Below are 23,812 nucleotides of genomic sequence, written 5' to 3'. Positions count from 1 at the left end.
TCATATTGTTTGTGCTGGAGCTGGTTATTTGAGTGAGCTCTAATACCAGGAAAGGGAGTCCCCCTAAAAGGTATATTGGATGGAACTTTTAATGAAAATCTGACACCCAACTCCTGTATGAAGACAGAATGAAGAGAAGCAGATGCTGAATGAGGGGCAGTGAAGATAAACTTGATTATTTCAGAAACTGTACAGAATTTTTAATTGATCACATTTAGAAAGTTTCTTATATCAGTATGAAGCAAATATTAGATTTCCAGTTTCGTGATAGTTCCCCTTTAACCTTCTGAATATGTTCCCTCCTTGAACACTTCCCTGTAAAGGTTGAATAGCACACTTGGCTTTCAGTGCTGGGGTCATGAGTTTGATTCCAGCTTGGGCACTATCGACAAGGAGGCAATATACTATCCCCATGTTTGCGTGGGTTTTCTCCCACACTCAGGCAGGTTAACTGCCTTATTATAAAACCAATTCTACTATGGGTGATTATTATATAGTGGAGAAGGTTTTCTTCTAAGTTCTAAATATTACTAAAACACTATCATTTATTAAAGTTGTCTGAGCATTTAAAGACCGAACAAATAGAATTATTCTGTACTAGTGAAAACCTTCTGTTAACTGCAGTTTCACAGTGTTTGATATAATAGATGTGTACTTTGGAAGAAGTCAAAAAACAGGTTTATCAAATAGATACAAATTCATATTATAACCTGAAGATAAGCGTATTGCACATTTATCCATCAGCACTTGTATTTTAAGTCTAAACGTTGTAATGGTATACAGAATGTAAAGTTATAAGGGAAACAATATCACACAGTATGTCAAAATGTCAAAGCAAATAAAGAAATCACATTAAAACTGTCAGAGTTGGGCAAATTACACAAGTTATTTATGGTATTTGAAGCCCTCTTAATAACAGTGTTAAAAAGAAATTGCAAAATGATACAAAAAAGTTTAAAATGTAGAATAATATATATTTCTAACATAAACCTGCAGTAGAATTTGAGAATTTGTTATTGTTTTACTCTCCTATATATCAGAAATTTGAGTAAAAAGAGTTATCTATTACTTACTACCCTTATACGATTGCCATGATTTACAAAAAAACAAGAGAAAGTACACATTTTAGCTTTTAACAGTTTCTCTCATCTAAAAATATATTACCATGGCGGTTACATGGAATTGTCTTTCTGGCTAGACGTTAGATTGATTGAACGAACAAATGAAAAGCAGAGGTATTAAACTCTCCTGAGGTTTTAAAGTGTATTCTGTTTAATATTTCCATAAAAAAATTGTTGAGATCATTAAAACCAAACCCCCTTCATCCAAACTGGGGATTTCCACAAATTATGCATGCAACTTTTTTCCACAAGAAGACACAGCTGTGACTATTCTATTTTCTTTTTCCGAGAATTCAAAAACCACAAAATTAGAGAACCAAGAAAGTTGCCGTCTAGTGTTTTCAGTAGTGATGGGCGAATTTATTCGCCAGGTGCGAATTTGAGGTGAATTTGCGCGTTTTGCCATTTGACGCTTGCGACGGTTCCGCTTTTCGACATCGACGACGGTTCAGACGCCAATTTTGATAAGGCGACGATTAATACACACCCATTGATTTTAATGGGCGTCCAATGTTGCCGGCCTCGAAGTTGTCGCCAGCGAATTCTCACCAGTGGCAAAAGTCGAATTTCGCTAATTTTTCGTCTGTTTCGCAAATCACTAGTTTTCAGTAATAATTAGAAATTATATTAAGACATAAATATAAAAAAAACATTAAGTAAATAACTATTCTGAATGATTTTGTAAACGTTTCCATTTTAAAAACTTTTTTTTCTGCATAATTCTTGGTTTGGTTAGAAAGGTTCATGATTAAGTCACATTAATGTATATACTTCTCTTGTGCCCATTTAGCATTATATACAGTACTAGTGAATGAGAACATAAAGAGCTGCTAAAGACAGTTGATAGGAACAGGAAGAACCATAAAGTGTGGGTGGGAGCTAGGGACAGAAATATTATGATTTCACTAAATCCAACAAAAATTGTACTTCCTTCAGCAAACTCTAAAGTTTTATGTCATTCAAAAATCACTTTATCATGTTTATCTTTAGAGGTGACTTACATAACATTATTTTGGCAAAAATGTTGGCTACAGGACAATATATCGTATCGATTGTTGTCCATGCCTGAAATGTGCCATTTCTGTGTCAGATTTACTGTAGGAGAATGTCTTTTTAAAAAGCAGTGCCTTTCCAAAGAATAGATAAGCTATATGCACACATTTGCTAATCTGTAATTGTTACTAGGAAAGAAAAGAAATTTACTAGATTATCTTGCAGATGGTCTATCACTGTTCTTGTCACTCATAATGCCTTATCATTAATGCATTCCAATCCTTCTGTTAATATATATCTGATCCCTAAAATACTTCATGGCTGCAGTTCTGCGGAGGTGTTGAAAACATTGTTTTCCCCTCTATCTATGCTTAACGCATTTGCAAAATTAAACATGCAGAAATTACATTTAAATTGTCCCTGTGCACTGGAAACAAAAGTTTTCTTTTTAAATACAACTTATTGCTAGAAGCAACAATCCTTTACAGCATTAAGTTTGGCAATAAAATCCCTGGTTGGTATTGATCCAGATAAAGCTCGTTCTCAGAGTATAAATGGAATCAAGGCAATGTATTATCACATCAGGCCCCCTTTTCTCAACATGTCAGTTACTCAATTCATAATGTTATAGCAGGCAAAGTTAAATCAGATTTTCTAGTTTCTTCTTCTACAATAACTCTATTCTTATTTGTTTTCAGAGTAGCTTATGAAACATAGCCGATGCCTCAGAAAGCTAGATTGATGGCTTTTCAGATGATGCTACAAATGCAATTTGTGAAGGTCTTTGGGAACTATGCCTTCATATTGATTGCAAACCTACATCCACTTTATTCCATATTAAAGACGAGGTACGGGCCCGTTTGATAAAGACACAATAATAATAAAAAAAAGCCAGTCAAACAAAAAAGTGAAAAGGACTTTGAAGCTGAGCCAAAGATAAGTTTTTGAGCCTAACAAAAGCTGACATTTGGAATCTGGATGCTATATGTTCAACTAACATTACAGGAGAAAAAACATCATCCACTCCCTGTTGATCATATTTAATTTCTGTTAACAACAAGGATGGTGAGATTTTTGACAAAAGGAAAGTAAGAACAGCACAGACTGACATTTCTTCTGCTCATTATCGCAGGAGGCGTAATTTATCTATCTACATTTAGCAAATGCATAAATGGAAAGTATTTAATTTTTTTTATAATTAGTACAAAATATTTCAAAATTTACTGAAAATAAAGGATGCACCAAATTAAGCATTCCAAGTGACTGGCTGAACCAAATCCTTTCTTTTCCATCACACAGACATGTTTGCCCTACATTTCAATTCTTTTTAATTCTTTCTCTACCTAATTTGCATGTACAAATTAGGGTTTGAATTCAGTTTGGGATTTGACCTTCATGAAAGATTTGGAATTTGGACATATCCCAAAGTAGTGGATTTAGTGCATCTAATAAAAAAAGGAATTCAGATTTATGGTTTTATTACCATATGAAATTGAAGCCTTTTTCTCCCAGTAAGGATTTAAGTGACTGGGTGATAGTAAAACAGTGAAAGCGAGTAAATAAATGAGTGAGTAAAAATCATCAAATAAAATAAAGAGTGAGGATCATTGTGTAAAAGAATATATCCAAAAAGAGAATATTATGAATACTCCAACATTTCAGGCACAATCAAGTTTTAACCCATCCTCCAATAACTATTTCATTAAGGGGCAGATTTATCAAGGGTTGAAAATCAAATTCAAAAAGACCAAACGAAATTAAGTTGAAGTTTTTTTTTGGTCGAATAGGTCCGTTTTCGGTTGAATAGGTCCGTATTCTAATTATTCGAGTCGAAGGAATAGCGCATTCGATTGAATTCGATTAGAAGATTTTCCCAAAAGAAACTTTGATTTTTCAAAGTCCACCAATTAATTCAAAAATTGAATTTTAAAAGAGACAGTACATGATAAATTTTGATATTCAAATCGAATTTGGACTATTCCCTAGACGATGTTCACAAAAAATAGATTGAAATTCGAATTTTTTTCATTCAGAATTTCACCTTGACCTTTGATAAATCTGCCCCCTAAGACTTTCACTAGATTACTGTATTACACATTCCCATACAGGATAAGTTGAACTATAGCACTAAACAATACCAACTTGAACAGAATTGATAAATAGGCTATCAAGACTTTAAACTCAGACCCTAACCTTATGAGACCAGCAGCTAAGGGAGGAGCTACGGTTTCCTTAACAGAGAATACTATAGAGCACAAATCCTCATACAACTTGCAGATAGTAGTACATACCAAAAACTCAGAAGGAACCCCACCACGCAGTTTAAAGCCCTCCTTGACAACACTCTAAACTGTGCCAAATCAGCAGGGTGGATTTATGAAACAACTTTTACATATGTAACTACTTAATACCCTAAGACTGCTATGGGTCTTAATGTTGCACCTACCTATGCTAAGCTTTACATGAAGGTATATGAGGACACTAGGGATGTCGCGGACTGTTCGCCGGCGAACTTGTTCGCGCGAACATCGGCTGTTCGCGTCCGCCGCAAGTTCGCGAACGTCGCACGATGTTCGCCAATAGGCGTTCGCGTCAAAATCGTTCGACCATTCGACCATTCGATCGCTAAAATCGAAGGATTTTCGTTCGAATCGAACGATCGAAGCCATTGGATTGAATGAAATCATTCGATCGAATGGCTTCGATCGTTCGATTCGAACGAAAATCGTTCGATCGAACGATTAAAATCCTTCGATCGTTCGAATCGAACGATTTTCGGATGTTCGAAGTTCGCAAACTGTTCGCGAACTGTTCGCATTTTTTGCCGGTGTTCGCGAACGGCGTTCGCGAACACATTATCGGCGGTTCGCTACATCCCTAGAGGACACTATATTGTTGCCCAAACTAGATCCACATGTGGTACTATATAACTGCTACATAGATGACCTGTAAGTAGTATGGAGTGGGTCTGCACAGAGACTGACACAAATGATCGACAAACTTAATAGTACTGGACACCCCATTTCATTAACTCTGACTGACTGCACTAGGGGTTAATTTCCTTGATGTACATGTACATCAAATGATGTGCAGAAGGGAGATTGTCACAATGTTGTATCGCAAATTTATGGACTTCCCAAGGCTTGTCAGGAACCAAACTGACAAGGATAAAGCCATATCTCAAGTCAGGGAGTTTTTTTTATTTTGGCACCCCAGGCAATTAGCTTATACCAATATATATACACACTGAAAATTTGAGTGCCGTGGGGATGCAGAACAATGGCCGCTTCGGGCGGCATAATGCCCATGATCACCCCTGCAATCTCTTTGCCATCCTCAATGCCAATTTTCAGGAAATGGCATCCAGTAGTATTGTAGGTGCCAATAGGTTCCGTTTCTAGCATATATGGTTGGTTGGTTGGTGAAGTCAAAACTAGCAAGCTGTAATGATTGCTAACATATTAGCTACCAGTAAAAAAGTCACCAATATGTGTCATAAATAATTTTACAAGCCATATGACTAACATTTTCAGCCTTGTGAGGGCAAGAGAGACCAGACAACCCAAAGTATACATCATATCTATCTCCATAGACAGCCCCCTTTTTTTTCTAAAGTTCAACATGTTCCAGAATTAACTTGTTTCTACTGCTCTCAGCCTTTGTTTGTGGGTTTTACACTTGTAATTGTGTCACGATTTTACAGTATCTCAAAATATAATGTACAATTCTGTATACTGGCTTCATTGTAACAGCATTATTACCACTCTGTATGGAGCAGTATTAAAGGGGAACTATCGCGAAAATGAAATTTTAATATACAGTAAGCTTCAGCATACTGAAATATGAAACTTTCTAAATACATTCAATTAAAAATTCTGCATTGTTTCTGAAATAATCAAGTTTATCTTCACTATTCCTCTCCAGGCATCTGTTTCTCTTCATTCTGTCTTCGTGCAGGAGTTGGGTGTCAGATATTCATTGACAGTTAGATCCAATCTTTTAGGGGGATCCTTTTGCATAGAAGATGTATCCAAGTTCACTCTATTAAAATCACCAGAAATCCTCTCTCTCTACATGCAGAATTGGTACAAAAGGCAGTTATTTTGTTAGATTTTGTTTGTACTGGAATCAGTTATTTGAGTGAACTTTAATACATCTGCTAGGAAAGGAAGCCCCTCCTATAAGATATATTGGATCATTCATCTGACACCCAACTGCTGCATGAAGACAGAAGGAAGAGAAACACATGCTGAGAAAGGAATAGTGAATATAACCGTGATTATTTCAGCAACAATGCAGAATATTTAACTGATTGTATTTAGAAGGTTTCTAACTTTAGTTTGAGGAAGCTTATATTAAATTTTAATTTAGGCGATAGTTCCCCTTTAAGGAGACAGAGGCTTCATTCATAGGCTTTACTGACAAGGGGACTCTAATTCTGCAGAACAATGTCTAAATACCATAATAATGACATGGGAAAATCCAAATATTGTGTTTTGTGTAAGTATATCCTGCAAGGCAAATTACTTTTTTCCCCTTTTATCTGTATTTACTTCAGACCAGTAAAACAGAGATAACTTTAATTCCTGGCTGATGGTATGTACAATTTGAAGCTAGCACAGGGGGCTCTAAAAATAATCTATAATGCATCAGTAAGGGGCCGATTCACTAAGGGTTGAATATCGAGGGTATTCGACTAGGAATTAAAATCCTTCGACTTCGAATATCGAAGTTGAAGGATTTAGCGCAGATAGTTCGATCGAACGATCGAAGGATAATTCCTTCAATCGAACGATTAAATCCTTCGAATCGAACGATTCGAAGGATTTTAATTCAACGATTGAAGGAATATCCTTCGATCAAAAAAAGTTAGCCAAGCCTATGGGGACCTTCCCCATAGGCTAACATTGACTTCGGTAGCTTTTAGATGGCGAACTAGGGGGGTCAAAGTTTTTTTTAAAGAGACAGTACTTCGACTATCGAATAGTCGAACGATTTTTACTATGAATCCTTCGATTGGTAGTCGTAGTCGAAGGTCGAAGTAGCCCATTCGATGGTCGAAGTAGCCCAAAAAAAAAACTTCGAAATTCAAAGTTTTTTACCTTCGAATCCTTCACTCGAAGTTAGTGAATCGCCCCCTAAGTGTTTGTTTCTGTATTGCAGGTAGAAAATCTAGTATTTTCTTGTACTTTTTTTGTTATTATCCATTGCTAACTCTGTGAACCAAAGATATAGTGGGGGACATTATGGAGGTCTTAATATTCAGTTGTAACAATCATTGTGTCATCATAAGCGGCATCTTCATGTAATGCTTCTTACCTTAATTTGTCGTTGTCTGTCAACATATACTTTGACAGATGTACCTTGTTTTATTTTCAATAAAAAAAATAGCAGGGTGTCTAAAAAGAAAACAATCTGTCATCACAAAATCACCTAACATTAAAAAAGTATTATCTATATAAATGCATCTATTTGTCTGCAACGTTTTTCTGTCTTCCCTGTATATGAAGTCATTCAACAACTATTCTGGATTTGTGGTGGCCTCAAATCCAATTCTTTTTTTCAACATGGTCAAATCTATAAACTGAAATAAAATTTGATGTAAAGTGCTACTTGCATATTTAAAAAACAAAACAGTGTGCTCCAGTTATTTAAATCAAAAACATTATCTTTAGGGAGATTCAGGCAGTAAAGATATATAAAGATGGGAAAAGGATCCCAATTACTGACAGGGTAAACCCTAATGAGGGTTTTGAAGGCTTTACAATATCATTTTGCATCACAGACAGCAGCAATGAAAGAATGCAAGTTGGAAAGTTGAGACACGACACAAAAAACATGTGAGCTCAAGGACGGGCAGTCAGGGTGTAGGTCGAGTTCCAGATTAAGCTATGGTGTTGGTTGGGTTGGTTCTTCAAAAAAATTTTAACACCTTAAATCCTCTGGGTTAAAATGAATGTGAATTGCATTTGGAATACATCACAAAGCCTGGGTTTAGATTAAAGGACAGATTTATCAAGGGTCAAATTTCGAGGGTTAAAAATCCTATTGAATTCAAAGGATTTTAGCGCAAAAGCTTCGATCGAAGAAATCGTTAGAATCGAACGATTTTAAGTGATCGATCAAATGATTTTTATTCGATCAAAAAAAAAAAACTTGCTCTGGAAGGTCCCCATAGGCTAACATTGCACTTCGGTAGGTTTAAAGAGGCAAAGTATGAATTCGAAGTTTTTTTTACAGAGACAGTACTTTGATTATTGAATGGTCGAATAGTCCAATGATTTTTACTTTGAATCGTTCGAATCATTCGATTAGATCGAATTCGATCAAATTTGACCAATTCGATGGTCGAAGTACCCAAAAAAATACTTAAAAATTCGAATATTTTTGCATTCGAATTATTCACTCGAGTTTAGTAAATCTGCCTTTTAAGTGTTATGCAAACATGTAAATTAGAGATTATGTACAGAATTTTTTTTAACTTACTTTTTATTGTAAAATAAATGCAAGAGACTAATAACTGCAATCTTAAGGAAATGAGACATGGCACAAAGGGGAGAAGAGGGAAGGTATGAAAGGTTATACATACCTTTTAGCCCGTTCAACACAGGTATGTAGTGATATACAGTAAATTAATGATTATGGTGAACATACTTTTGGCATATTGTTACTGTTTAAATCATGCACATCATGTGTTTTTATTATTTTTTGAGTTAAACAGGACAATTCAAATCCATGGTTGGTTTTTGCAAGGTGGATATTGTAGTCCCCTGCACAATGTATTTATCTATTTATGGAAAGAAACTTGACTGTGTTTTATTCGAAATAGTGGTTTTAAAAGAAAAAAAAAACTGATAAAAAAAAAGTGAGATTTTTTTAGGAAAAAAGTATGTAATAGTAGCATGAATGCTTAGCATGCAAACTTTTGGGGTGTAACTGAAGCTAATGCCAATTTGCTAATTTGTTAAGGTAAGAAAAGCAGGTTTACAAAGTAGAGTAGCTAATCAAGCATTTGCTTATAAGGGCTGTAAAACTGAATGCCATTAGGAATGTGCAGTTGTGAGAAATTGAGAGATCTGCGTGATGCAGCAGTGAAGCAGTTAATTAATCTTATTAACTGAACACAAAACTTGAAGCTGAGAATAAAAAGACAAGCACGCCAAGTCAGGTTCTGACAGTAAATTTCATGTTAATGAAAGATAATAAAATCTTCAGCAGGCATATAAGGGAAAGTAAAGAAAAATTAAATCAATTCAGGTTTCACGTTCATTAGATTTCTTAAGGCAGTATATTAGCAATTTAGAGGAATTAATTTATCTAATAAAGGATTTTGTGGTATCATTAAAGTGTGCAGAACCAGAACAATGCTTTATAAAAAAATATATTTTCTGCTAAGGACTGAACTTATGCTTGGTGGTCATAATCGCTTCCATCCAGATGTTTTACGTAGAAGGTAAATGCCTCTCAACTGCCTTTTGATGATGAATTTCTTTTAAGGTTGGAAACAAATTGTACACTTTTCAATTGTCTCCTACAGAAATTAATTGGAAAAGACGAAATATGGGCCAATGTATAAACTACAACAGATGGAGGATATAGACAAGAGAAATTAGCTTTATCCTGAGAATGGCTATAGTTTGGCGGTGGTAAAGTAACGGACAAAGCATTTTTCCATAGAAAACAGTATTAAATCCTACGAAAGACGCTATAAAAACATGCAAACAATATAGGCTGCATGCCTGTGTCTGAGTGCAACACAATGGAAGGTGGTGATAGGGTAAACCAACGAGATTTGAAACAAGGGGTTGAAAACTTTTCTATTCTGTTTGCATTCCTATATGAATTCTAAGCACTTGATAGCTGCCTCACATTAGGTTTACAACTTATTTGTACCCATTTTATACATTTTTTTAATATTATGGCTTCAAAAATTATCAATGATCTTTAACTACAATATGTCAACAAACCATGAAAATCAGAAAATTGTTTATCTTTAAAATAGCTTTCTGTGAGTTTACAGCTGGTGCATTTCCAAATAAAAGTTTAATCATGAAAAGCAAACTTTTAAAAATGAAGTAATATAATAGAATTTCATTAGAATAGACAGTCCTGAAATGCTTAGCTTTACTGCAAGAAGGGTGTTATAGGTGCCTGTTTGACAAAAATAGAGTTTTACATGGCAGAGTTGGGATGAAAGTATCATAGGCTTTTAAAAGTCTATACATTATGGAAAGATGAACCAAAAGGAAACCACAGATGAAGAAAATCACATCTGTAATTGCAGATAAAGGAGTTTTGTTTTATCTTATAATAAATAGCTTTAGAGTATTAGGGGGGTTGTTTATCAAGGTCCGAATTTATCTCAATATCAGCTGCTACAAACTCCGATCTAAGCCGCTCAGGTTTTTAATGCTTATTTATTATTACATTTTCCCGAAAATTACCTTTGCGGGAAGATCTAAGATTTTTGTGATTTTTCCGTGAATTTTCCCCTAAAGCTCAGAAAACATTGTGAAATTGCCCGAAACCCCCGACACAACCAAAAATCAATGGGACTATTTCCCATTGACTTTTATGCAACCTCGATAGTTTTGAGATGCCGTGTTTTTATATTCAGGCTTTTTAGCCCTCGGGGTTTAATAAATTCTGAAAAATTCATGATTTTTTTAAAAGCCTATTACATCACAAAAAAAACGAATTTTTCGGATTTCAACAATTTTCGGGTATTCGAAGTTTAGTAAATAACCTCCTTAGTGTTTGTTACATTGCAGAATATTTTGTATTTTAACAATTTCCAGATGAATCCAATTGGATTTAATTTTCAACCGAATAATTCATTGAGCAATGGTAAGGCAGCTACAAAATTCTCAATATACTGTATATACACACAAAAGAAAACTTTTCACCATATGTGAGATATGATAGGAATACAACATAAACATTTATATTTTCTATCTAGTCAAGAAATGGTAAGAAGGCATACACTGTCACTTGTAAGGATATTCAAAAAGGTTCAAATGGTTCAACTGCAACTTGTTTTATTTATAGATTTTGGTATGCCAAACTAAATGGCAGATTTATCCAAGTGTGAATTTACATTTTCACTATAGCAAAGCTCACCCACTTTCTATTCATTTCTATGGGATTTTTAAAAGCAATTTATCAAATGGTGAACTCACTTCAGTCTCATAGAAATAAATAGAAAGTCTTTCCATGTGGTGAGCTCTATTTTCACACTCGGATTATCTGCCCCTAAATGTTTTGGCAAAAGGAAATGCATATGGTTGGCTTATCTCTGCTTAAACACTGCAGATATAAGGGGTACTTGAGATAACAAAATTTAATTTAAATAGCAACAATAAAAATAGCTGGCTTGTGCCATTTAATCTTCTGTGAAGATAATTAGCAAGATGTTGTGTCCTTTAAATGTATCTGAACATAATTAGCAAGATTTTGAGTCTTTTAAACCTCTGTGAACATAATTAGCAAGGAGCTGTGTCCGCTAAACATCTGTGAAGGTAAAATTAGTGGTGTGTAGCACAATCTTCTTTCTTAATTCCAAATAGACTTCATTAAAAAGGTCAGGATAACACACAGAGTGCTTATACTGAGCAAAAGTGAGAAAAAAAACAAGATTACTTTCCTTTAATCTTAAATACAAGTATGGATATCTAATGACAAGTACTTTAAAACATCTTTACATTTGGGTGCATAGATTTTCTTTCCATTTTTTCATATGAATTTTGCTATTTTTGTGAAGTATTTGTGTGATCATATTTTGCGGTCTCTTTGTGTACATTACATAAACAAAAAGTGGAGCAAGCATTATGACTACTCCTAAATGGTCTTCTTGTTCAGGCTAGTTACTAGCTTGTATTTAGTGATACATACACTAAAAATATATAAAATATTAATGTACATTAAAAGGTCATGTTGTTTAAAAGGTTTACGTTCTGGTGTCAGAATTTCTTATCATACTTGTAGACAAATACAAGAGGTTCTCTGCACTCAACCCATTACCAATATATTAAGGACATTGAGACATTTTGTGCCTTAAGCTACCCTTTTAACAAAACAGGGATTGTTTGTCCACATATTGCAATATATTTAAGCTGTCCAACTATGTCAAAGTCATCCCTGGTCTGGCCAGTCATACATTCATGTGATTCATTAAGAATACTATTGCTCTGTTATACATTTTGCACAGAGAATAAGTTTTACCTGCAACTTACTTGCTGCTTTCAAGGTTAAAACTCCCAAACATGGTTGCCCTTTTATTGGACTCCACTAAGATCACCTGACTATAGCTATAAGGAAATTATTTTTTAAGAAAAAGTTATTTCTTTTTTTACTTAAAATGGAATCTGCCATTGGGGATATGTAACCCCTCCTTCAAAAAAAATGTAGTCAGTACACAGCTTCTTAGAAATCTTTAGATGCCTGCCATGCTGGCTGTTAAAAGGCTAACAGTAAGGCTGCAGCATCCCCATAATCACATAGTAAGTAACATAGTAAGTAAGGTTGAAAAAAGACACATGTCCATCGAGTTCAACCTTTTTTTTTTTTTTTTTTTTTATTAACTACCTATCTGCCAGTTGATCCAGAGGAAGGCAAAAAAACCCATCTGAAGCCTCTCCAATTTGCCTTAGAGGGGGAAAAATTCCTTCCTGACTCCAAAATGGCAATCGGACTAGTCCCTGGATCAACTTGGACTATGAGCTATTTCCCATAACCCTGTATTCCCTTACTTGCTAAAAAGTCATCCAACCCCTTCTTAAAGCTATCTAATGTATCAGCCTGTACAACTGATTCAGGGAGAGAATTCCACATCTTCACAGCTCTCACTGTAAAAAACCCCTTCCGAATATTTAGGCGGAACCTCTTTTCTTCTAATCGGAATGGGTGACCTCGTGTCAGCTGGAAAGACCTACTGGTAAATAAAGCATTAGAGAGATTGTTATATGATCCCCTTATATATTTATACATAGTCATCATATCTCCCCTTAAGCGCCTCTTCTCCAGCGTGAACATCCCCAATTTGGCCAGTCTTTCCTCATAGCTAAGATTTTCAATACCTTTTACCAGCTTAGTTGCCCTTCTCTGTACCCTCTCTAATACAATAATGTCCTGTTTGAGTGATGGAGACCAAAACTGTACGGCATATTCTAGATGGGGCTTACAAGTGCTCTATACAGTGGAAGAATGACCCCCTCCTCCCGTGACTCTATGCCCCTTTTAATACAGCTCAAGACCTTATTTGCCCTTGATGCTGCTGACTGGCATTGCTTGCTACAGCCAAGTTTATCATCTACAAGGACTCCAAGGTCCTTTTCCATAATGGATTTGCCTAGTGCAGTCCCATTAAGGGTATAAGTGGCTTGGATATTTTTACATCCCAGGTGCATGACTTTACATTTATCAACATTGAATCTCATTTGCCACTTAGCTGCCCAGATTGCCAGTTTGTCAAGATCATGTTGCAAGGATGCCACATCCTGGATGGAATTAATTGGGCTGGATAATTTTGTGTCATCTGCAAACACTGATACATTACTTACAACACCCTCCCCTAAGTCATTAATGAACAAGTTAAATAAAAGTGGACCCAATACTGAGCCCTGGGGGACCCCACTAAGAACCTTACTCCAAGTAGAGAATGTCCCATTAACAACCACCCTCTGTACCCGATCCTGTAGCCAGTTTCCTATCCATGTGCAAACGACTTCATTAAGCCCAACAGACCTTAGTTTAGAAAGCAGTCGTTTGTGGGGCACAGTATCAAACGCTTTGGCAAAATCCAAATAGATCACATCTACTGCCCCCCCACTATCCAGATTCTTACTTACCACATCATAAAATGCAATCAAATTCGTCTGACATGACCTATCCTTCATAAAGCCATGCTGATTGTTGCTCATAATGCCATTCATTAGGACAAAATTTTGAATGTGATCCCTTAACAAGCCTTCAAATAATTTGCCCACCACAGATGTCAAGTTTACTGGCCTATAATTGCCAGGCTGAGATCGTAATCCCTTTTTAAATATTGGAATAACATCATCTTTTCTCCAATCCATAGGCACCATACCAGATGACAGTGAATCTGAGAAAATCAGAAATAAGGGCTGGTCTAAAACTGAACTAAGCTCTCTTAGAACCCGGGGGTGTATGCCATCAGGCCCTGGAGCCTTGTTTACATTAATTTGTATTAAAGCTTTTTGAATCATATCCTGAGTCAGCCACTGACTAGATTGAGCTGGATCATTCGTGCAGTTATTAAGTGAGCCTGTGAACCCAGACTCCTCTATTGTATACACTGAAGAAAAGAACTGATTTAACACATTTGCCTTATCTGTATCTGTTACAACCATACTGGTACCATTATTTAATGGAGCAACACTCTCAACCTGCATCTTTTTACTATTAATATATTTAAAAAACTTTTTAGGGTTAGTTTTCACCTCCACCGCAATTAACTCTTCATTTCTTTTCTTAGCCTTCCGGATTGCTGATTTACAACATTTATTACAGTGTTTATATTCATTAAATGCAGCTTCTGTCCCTACAGATTTGTAGTTTTTAAATGCCTTTCTCTTCTTTCCCATTAACATCTTTACCTCTGTATTAAGCCACACAGGATGATTCTTAAAGCTTCTACGTTTAGTCCTTAAGGGAATAAATTGAGAACAGTAATGATTTAATATCATTTTAAAGGACAACCATTTCTGTTCTGTGTTTTTAGCTGAAAACCTAATGCCCCAATCAATGCTCTGTAGGGCAGCCCTCAAGGCACTAAAATTAGCTTTGGCAAAATTCATGGTTTTTGTTGCCCCAGTATATTTTTGTTTTTTGCACCAGACATTAAAAGATATAACATTATGGTCACTATTACCCAGGGGTTCAATGACTTGCACATTTGCTATAAGTTCTGGGTCATTTGAGATCACTAAATCAAGAATAGCATTTTTTCTGGTAGGCTCCTCAACAACCTGTGCTAAAAAATTGTCGTGCAATAAGTTTATAAACTTGTTCCCATTAACTGATCTAGCAGTACCGTTGCTCCAGTCAATATCTGGGTAATTGAAATCCCCCATTATCATTACTTTACCTAAACTAGCAGCCTTTTCTATTTGCATTAGGAGCTTTGTCTCTTCCTCCTGACTTACATTAGGGGGTCTATAGCATACTCCTACAATTAATTTGCTGGATTCTTTACAATTGGTGAAGAACTCCACCCATACGACTTCTGGCCCCTCATTTTCTAACACAACCTCCTCCTTTATATGAGCTTTTAAATCCTGCCTAACATACAGACATACCCCTCCTCCTTTTCTATTGCCTCTGTCCCTCCGAAACAAAGTATAGCCACTGATATTTACTGCCCAGTCATGCGACTCATTCAGCCATGTTTGTAAACATACATTTAATACTGGCACCATATTGAACATATGACATGTGGTCCTCCCTATCCTTAACAGTATCCCTAGCCAAATCTCCTCCCCCATTTTCCCTTTCTTTGCCCACTATCTCATCTAACCTGTCTACCACTGAATCTTTTACTGAACCCTCCCCCCCACACCTAGTTTAAAATCTCCTCCAACCCTCTAGCCATCTTCTCTCCCAAAACAGCTGCCCCATCATCATTGAGGTGCAGCTCATCCCTAGCAAAGAGCCTGTAGCCGACTGAAAAATCAGCCCAGTTCTCCAAAAACCCAAAACCCTCCTCCCTACACCAATCTTTTAGCCACGCATTAATCTCCCTACGCTCCCGCTGTCTCCTTAGCGTTGCTCGTGGCTCAGGTAATATCTCTGAGAAAATTACCTTGGAAGTCCTCGCCCTCAGCTTTGAACCTAGTTTTTTAAAATCATTTTTGAGGACTTCACCACCTCCTCTAACTTTGTCATTGGTACCTATGTGTACCAAAACCGCTGGGTCTTCCCCAGCCCCTCCCAATAATCTGTCAACTCGTTCCACCACATGCTGAACCCCAGCACCAGGCAAGCAGCAGACTGTTCGGCATGTAGGGGCCTTGCGACAGATTACCCTATCCACCTTTCTAATAATTGAATCCCCTATAACTAGAACCTGCCTTTCCTTCCTTGCACTCCCCCCACCACCCGTATTAGAGCCACTGCCTCCCGGGGTGCTCCGAGAGTCAGCCTGCTCCATACACGCCAGTTCGGAGTTTTCCTCCCCAGCATCTTCAGCCAAAACGGCGAATTTGCTGTTTTGGACAAACTGTGGACCAGCCCCCCTACTCTTCTGTCCCCTACTTCCCCTCTTGACTGTCACAAACCTTCCTCCCTCATTAGCCTCCACTGCCCCTTCTCCTCCCCCCACTCCACTAGCCCCTGCCAGTGGTTGCTCTGCGAGCCTCCTTTCCTCCCCCTAGTTTGCCGATGCTCTCAGTGCTGCAAGTTCACCCCTTAGAGTCTGCAGCTCAGATTCCAAGATGAAAACCCACCGACATCTCTCACATGTAAATACTGCATGGAACTGCTGCTCCAACACCACATACATGTGACAAGACACACACTGAGTAATACCAGCAAACCCACTCATATTTACACTGGGTACTTACAGTCTCCCAAATGTAATTCCTCACCAACACCTTTTCAGTTTTAAACGCCTTAAGGTTTTTAACGCTGCTTAACACTTAATTCACATGCAACACTTCGATCACATGCAACACTCGCTAAGCAGCTCCCACACTCGCTTTGCCTTCACAAGTGTAAGGTTTCAACCAGAGCACTCAAAGCCTGTTCAGAATTTACCTGATTAACCCCTCCCCCTTAATTAGAAGAAAGAGGGAAAGGAGTAAAAAAAATGCTATTTGCTACCAACAGTAAATAAAAACCCATATTAACTTTTTTTTTTTTTTATGTTCCCCTTAGACCTCTAAAGCTAAAACACAAAAAGAAAGTAAATGCACTTAATGTATCAACTAGTTTACCCCCCACTTAGAATTCCTTCTCCTCCTCCAACCCACTCTGCCTCCTCCATCGGGAATTTACTTTGGCTATTGGCACATAAGCATGCTCAGTTCTTCTCAGCTCAGATTATTAAACACCCCCCCTAGTCTAACAGCCAATGAAGAGATAGTATTGCTGGTTCCCATAGAAACTCTAGCTCTCTGATCCTATTTTTTCTCCTAACCACCTCTCCTGAGCTCAGCTTAACCATAACAGTGCTCAACCCCAGCAGAGCTTTTTATCAAAGTATGTTGTGCCTGTGTAAACCTGCATTCTGCACTGCATGAACTTTACAGCATACATGTCCTGTTTGTAGATGTCAATGTTACTGATGTTGTGTCAGAGGGAAAATGGCCGCCGTGTGAAAGCTGCTATTTGTTTTAGGAAATGTGATGGTGCTGGCAAATGGAGGGGGTATATGTAGTACAAATGTTGTGGCTTGTGTTGGGAAGATATGCCCAACTTATAAACATTGTAGGAAAATGTATGCTTTACATAACATAATTCAGAGCTTTCTGGAAATGGGTTTCTGGATAAGGGATTCCATACCTATATAATGTATATGAAAACTTTCTTTTGGAAAAATGGAAGGAAACAACAAAAATCTGTATGTGAAATTGGCAGATATTAAGAAAAAAAGAACTACAGAAGATTTTTATGTGATTAATCATAAATATTTAGATTCTGATGAAAGTTATATTATATGTGCAGCTGATGGTGTTTTTGCCGTGATCTGTGTTAAAGATTACAGTTTGCTTGAAGAAATGTAATGTGTGTTTGCCCAAACCAGTTTATTTGCGAATTTGCAAGTAAGTGAACTTCCAGGCAACACAAGCAGGAGATGCAGTAAGATCACATGTCCTGCTTACGCTGCCTACCATTGACTGTGTCAAGCAGGAACAATCTTTTTGCTCTTGTATTAAAGGCATGAGCAACAGAAGATCATTTTAAGGTCATTGTCATATTTCTTATAATAAATTATTTTGATTAGGTTTAAAAATAGTTAAACTGTATGTGAAATGTATATTCATACTAAGGGTTCACTCGTATTTTTCCTGTGTCTCTTTGAGCATGACATGTTATTTTTACTTGCCTTTTTTTAAATGTAACTAAGGGGAAAATTTTGTAAAATTTACAAAGAGAACAAATTTGAGGGGCAAAGGATACGCAAAATGTTTGTTACACTTGCGTAAAGGCCAAATTGTTCAGAATATGAATATTTAGTCGCATGGAAAAACAATTATTCCATTAGTGACCTATATCACATTCCCCCATAAGTGCATTTGTGGTGCTCACTCAGTTGCATAGACATAGATACATATGTATAAGGTTCTTCTTTCAACCCAACTTAATTTTATAAATATATTACCATGGTAAGCCATGTAAAATAACTTATAAAGTTGCATACTGACTTTTGTACTATGTGTAGCTAAGTGTAAATTCTTCTAAAATTTCCCTTTTCTTTTCACCAGTTATGACACTGTATTTGTGTCACACAATATTTATATACATGTTTATAAATATGACAACAGATGATGTGGCTGGTTTCTCTATATGATTACTCATATTTTATCTGCTAAAGAGTAGTAATGGGCAAATCTGACCCATTTCCCCGAAAATTCGCGACAACATTTTTTAGAAGCTCAACAAATTATGCAACAAATTTTTGTCGCGCAGCAAATGTTTTCATCCATTAGAGTCTATGTGTGTCATTTTGTGACAAAACTTGTCCTAAATCACCACTAAAGAGATTCCTTCAAAGTCTTATGTTATCTTTCAGCCATTTTGTATATTATGCTGACAGAGACACACTGATTTCCCTACTCACTGGGCAGTCTTTTAAGAACAATTTAGAACAATTTTAAGCACACAGATGAAACAAACTTAATATTCCCAGGAACATTTCTTCTCAAATTTTTTCAACTATAAATATGTGAGTAACACAATTATCACAATGCTGAATCAGTGGTGGCCTAGATTTTAGTATTGCTGTCCATAAATACTTGTGATGTATGTAGCGGCTTCTGAAAGAACACGGAAAACATATGTTACAGAAAAGAAAAACAGCTTTAGAAAACTATATTCTGTTTAACTGCAGAGAAAAGGCAAGTTGCCAAGACAACCCTTTCAGATTTGTCTATAAATATCTGAGTATTTGACATGATATTCTTTACTTATTTCATTCAATAAAATCAGTTTTAACAACATTTCATTTCATTGTAATTTATTTGCACTTGTTTGTCCACAATGGCAACATAAATATTTAGAAAAGAAGGCATATATTTGCTATGCCATGCAAGTGGAATATATATTGCCAAACTGTATTCAAAACCTAAGTGGGAAATGAATACATTTGATAAAACTCTAAGTAGACTGGCATATTAATAACTTACCTGGTTGAATTTCTGGGAAACATGTCTCTTCCAGTCAATGCATTATTCCTGCAGGCTGTACCTTTCCCACTATAACTTTTTATAGAATAGTGACCTCTAAAATGCAGTCAGAGGATCATTGGTCATCTATGATACCTACCACCCAGTCTGTCTGAGAAAAACTGGCAGGTTTGAAAATCCCATCAGTCACAGAGAGGCCTCATTATATTACCTGATCGCTGACCCCAGGGACAATGATTAGCCCAATTAAGTCCAGCTTGTGGATGGCCAACTTGAAACAAATATGGCTAAATGGGTGGATCTTATCGAGTATGGCCAGCTTAAGAATCACTGACATATTGTAGCACCACTCACAGTGAAAGCATTGTAAAATAATGAGATATTATCAAATTTACTCTGAACTGAAGAAGCCAATTGGATGAGTGGTAAAACATTTTCAAGAAAACTCAGAAAGTCCAGTTGCTTTAGACTTAACTCTACTAGATGCGGTATTGTCTAACTGCTTTCTTCAGACCAGACCAGTCTGTAAATTACATTTGAAAAAATAATGGATCTAATATTGGTTAGTAAAGAGGGGTAGAGGATTTATACGGCAAGTTATTTTTAAGTTCTTATTATCAGAGCCAGTGAAAACTAAAAGGGCACCCAAGGCCAGTCAAAACAAACATTGTCCCTGACACCAAACCCACAACACCTTCCCCGCTTGGGTGTTTGCTCCCTCGCTGCTTAACCACTCTTCCTACTGCTCGTGCCAGTCCCCATAAAATGCTCCAAAGTGCTGAGTAGCAAGAGGTAGGCTGCATTTTTTCCTCCTCAAATTACATCCACCTTAAGTTGCACCCTAGGCATTTGCCTACCACTAGCTCTGGCGCTGATTATTATTTAAAAAAAACTAATTTGTATTAATTAATTCAATTAATTTAAAAGTTTTCATATTTCTTTCTGTAATTGTGAGTCACTGTGCTAAACTATAATTTTCCATCTTTGCAGTTCCAATATATTTTTTTCTTTTTAGAGAGATGTAAAACCTAAAGTAAAAGTCATTAAAGCACCAGTTTAAGAATGACAAAAAAGAGTGCTATAGAATTATTTGTGTAAGCCAGGTTTAATTCATTATATTCTGTTTCTGAGTGTATGATTATCTGGGGACTTGAGAAAGAAAATGCATATATTAAAGGATAAAAACGGTCTCTCTACAAAAGATCAAAGATTAACTTGAGATTTGTTAATGATTAGAATACTTTAAATGTTAAAACTTTGTTACTCAAATTGTCTCAAACACTTTATTGCTAACCAAAATAGAATGAAACATTAAAATAAATTTAAAATAAAAATGGTTGCAAAAGCATATATGATAATAGACAGCTCATATTAATATTGCCATATAAGGACCCAGTATTTTTACAGAAATGTACATTTGTAGCCTTTTTCTTTTCTTTTCTTTTTGCTTAGATGACATTTTAAACATGAGGTACATTAAATGTTTGTAGCATTGTTGAAGACCAACAGAAATTGGCCTTCGTAATTTAATGCTTAATTTAATGCTTGGTAGCAGAATAGTAACAGATAGTGGTAATTTGATATTTGGGTGGTGTTTATTTATTTTTTTGTAATATTTATTTGTTTTATGTATAATAGCAAATCTAGTTCCTTTTTAACATTAATGTTATCTGGAATGGTGATAAAACATAGAGGACGAATTGCTCTATTCAGATAACAGTGTCTGCTATCATTTAAGAAAAACAGCTCAGGAATAGTTTACTCCATTTCTTGCAGTAATGAAAAGACATAAGGAACTACTACATAATGTACAATACAAAAAAACAGACAAAGATTCTACAACAAGCTGAAAATGAAAAATATTTTCTAAGTGGGTGATCCTACTTAATTGTTTTTTTTTTATTTTCCTTTTTCTTCAATTGGGGGTCATCTAAAAACAAATGCTCTGTAAGGCTACAGATGTATCTTATTCATATTCCAGTCTCTTATTCAAATCAAAACAAAATACAGTTTAGAAAGTGCACACCCAAAAAGAAATGCTGAGGTGCTAATACCTAAGGGGGCCACCCAAAGAAGCCTCCTAACATATACAAGCTCAAAAAGTAAGGATTGCACACTCAGTCTTAAAGATACAAGAATAATTTTATTAAACACTTACATAATAGCAGGGTGATCTGCTATTATGTAAGTGTTTGATAAAATTATTTTTGTATCTTTAAGACTGAGCGTCCAATCCTTACTTTTTGAGCTCTTATTCAAATCAATGCATGGCTGGACACTAGCTACCAGATTGCTGAAATTGCAAACTGGGGAGCTGCAGAACAACTAGAAAAAAAACAAATAATAAAAGATGAAAACCAATTGCAAATTGTCTGGAATATCACCATCTATATCATTATAAAAATGTCCTCAGTGGTGAACCCCTTTAATACCTGATATTTATATGATGAAAAGATCAAAGTGAACTGAGCTAAAATTTATAGAATATACAAACAATTGATATCCATAAAGCCTGCAAATACCTTTAGTGAGCTTAAAATGTTTCCTTGCCTTCAGAAAATAAATATTTTAGGCTTTTTGTCATTGACAGTCATCAAGAGGTTTTTGAAATAGCATAAAGATAGCTTTATAGCAGTTGCTATTCATATCTAGAGATAAATACATTTGGCTAAATGATGGAAACTGCTAAAAAGAATTTTAAAGATAGCATTAATAGTAATTTAAAGAATTGGATTATGGCAGGTTCACACAGATTAAATGTCAGGACAGCAAAAATCTCTTAAAAGAAAAATGACTTTTGTTTAAGACAAACAATTGAAAACACAAAATAGCTTTCTGCAGCAATAACAGTTCAGCACAATTGCAACAGTATTACAGACCTTTGGACAGACATTTGTGTTTGTACACATACATAGACTTCTGTATGTTGACTTAATAGCCCTCTCTTTCTATGGAACTCAATAGTTCCTTGAGAGACTGACCAGCCAGGGTTTTACGGTGAAATGATTAGCCACCTGAGTGCATTATTCTGTTCAATAGAATAAAGTCTAAACAGTAATATGGCATTGGTATATAGGGATGGGCCAATTTGACCCGTTTCGCTTCAAAAGTTTGCCGCCAGTGAAAATTCACCGAAATGCATTGAAGTCTATGTATGAGCGACAATTTTTTTTGGACACTCAATTTTTTTTTTCTCCCATTGGAGTTTATGGCCATCATTTCTGCTGCGAAACTAACCAAAAAAATGTGCTCATCCCTTTGGGTATATTGTTACAGTTTTGATATAAACAAATTTACTGTTTTTGCCAAAAAAAGGACAATTTTTCAGATTGAAAATAAGGCTCTAAGAAGTTATATAATTTTTTTTATTACCATATCCTTTTTTTTAATAAGATGCCCTTAGCTCATAATAAACATACATGGCACAAAGGGCGCTTCATTTGCTAATTAGTGCATGTTTGTTAATGTTTCTTTTCCAGAATTCCAGATAAGATCTGTTGAAAATCCTGCACATGCTGTTAAATGTATAGCTATGTTGCAATGCACACAACTTGCTTCTGCTTATAAATGAGCTATTGAACTCAAGATATTCTGGACATCATTTAGGTAGTCCATATACTTATGTGCCCCTAAAAATGCTTGCACAAAAATGTGAGCCCTGTAATTAACATAAGACGCTGGGGATCATTTTGTATTTTTTAATAAATAAGGTACTATTTATGTTTTTATAAATTGTGAGTTTATTCGAAGTAGAAATTACACAAATTACACAAATAGATAGACCTCCTTGTGCTGTGCATAAGTCACAATAGGTGCAGTTGTGCTATGCACATGAAAAACTAGATACAAGTGTTTTATGTAGGACAGTTTTGTACACATGAATTTGGAATATTTTTCATCTAGTAAAGCACACACTAATAATAAATGAAGCCAAGGATCTTGTTCAGTATAAAATCCCTAACTCAAGACTCTATAAACAGGTCAATTGGATATTTGTAATAGATGATCCTATAACTGTACAGTAAAAAAAAACAAAAATATGCTTTCAATGGATGTTCATCAGGCATAACAAAGAAAATGGTAGTATGGTAGTTATAAATAAGAACTAATCAATTAGGAAGACAAAATAATAATCATATAATAATCTTAATTTGAATCACCATATAGTAAATCTCGTAAAAATGTTTTGAACATTTAGGGGGTCATTTACCAAAACTCATATTAATCTGATTTATCTATAATGTTTCTCGAAAAAAAAGGAGAGACAAACCATCAAGACACAATCGAGCGTCAATTTGTATCCTACAACCGAGGATCCAAAAACTAAGTTTT

This window comes from Xenopus laevis, chromosome 3L, assembly GCF_017654675.1.
Source record: "Xenopus laevis strain J_2021 chromosome 3L, Xenopus_laevis_v10.1, whole genome shotgun sequence".
Lineage (NCBI taxonomy): Eukaryota > Metazoa > Chordata > Amphibia > Anura > Pipidae > Xenopus > Xenopus laevis.
This window is presented reverse-complemented; position numbering follows the sequence as displayed.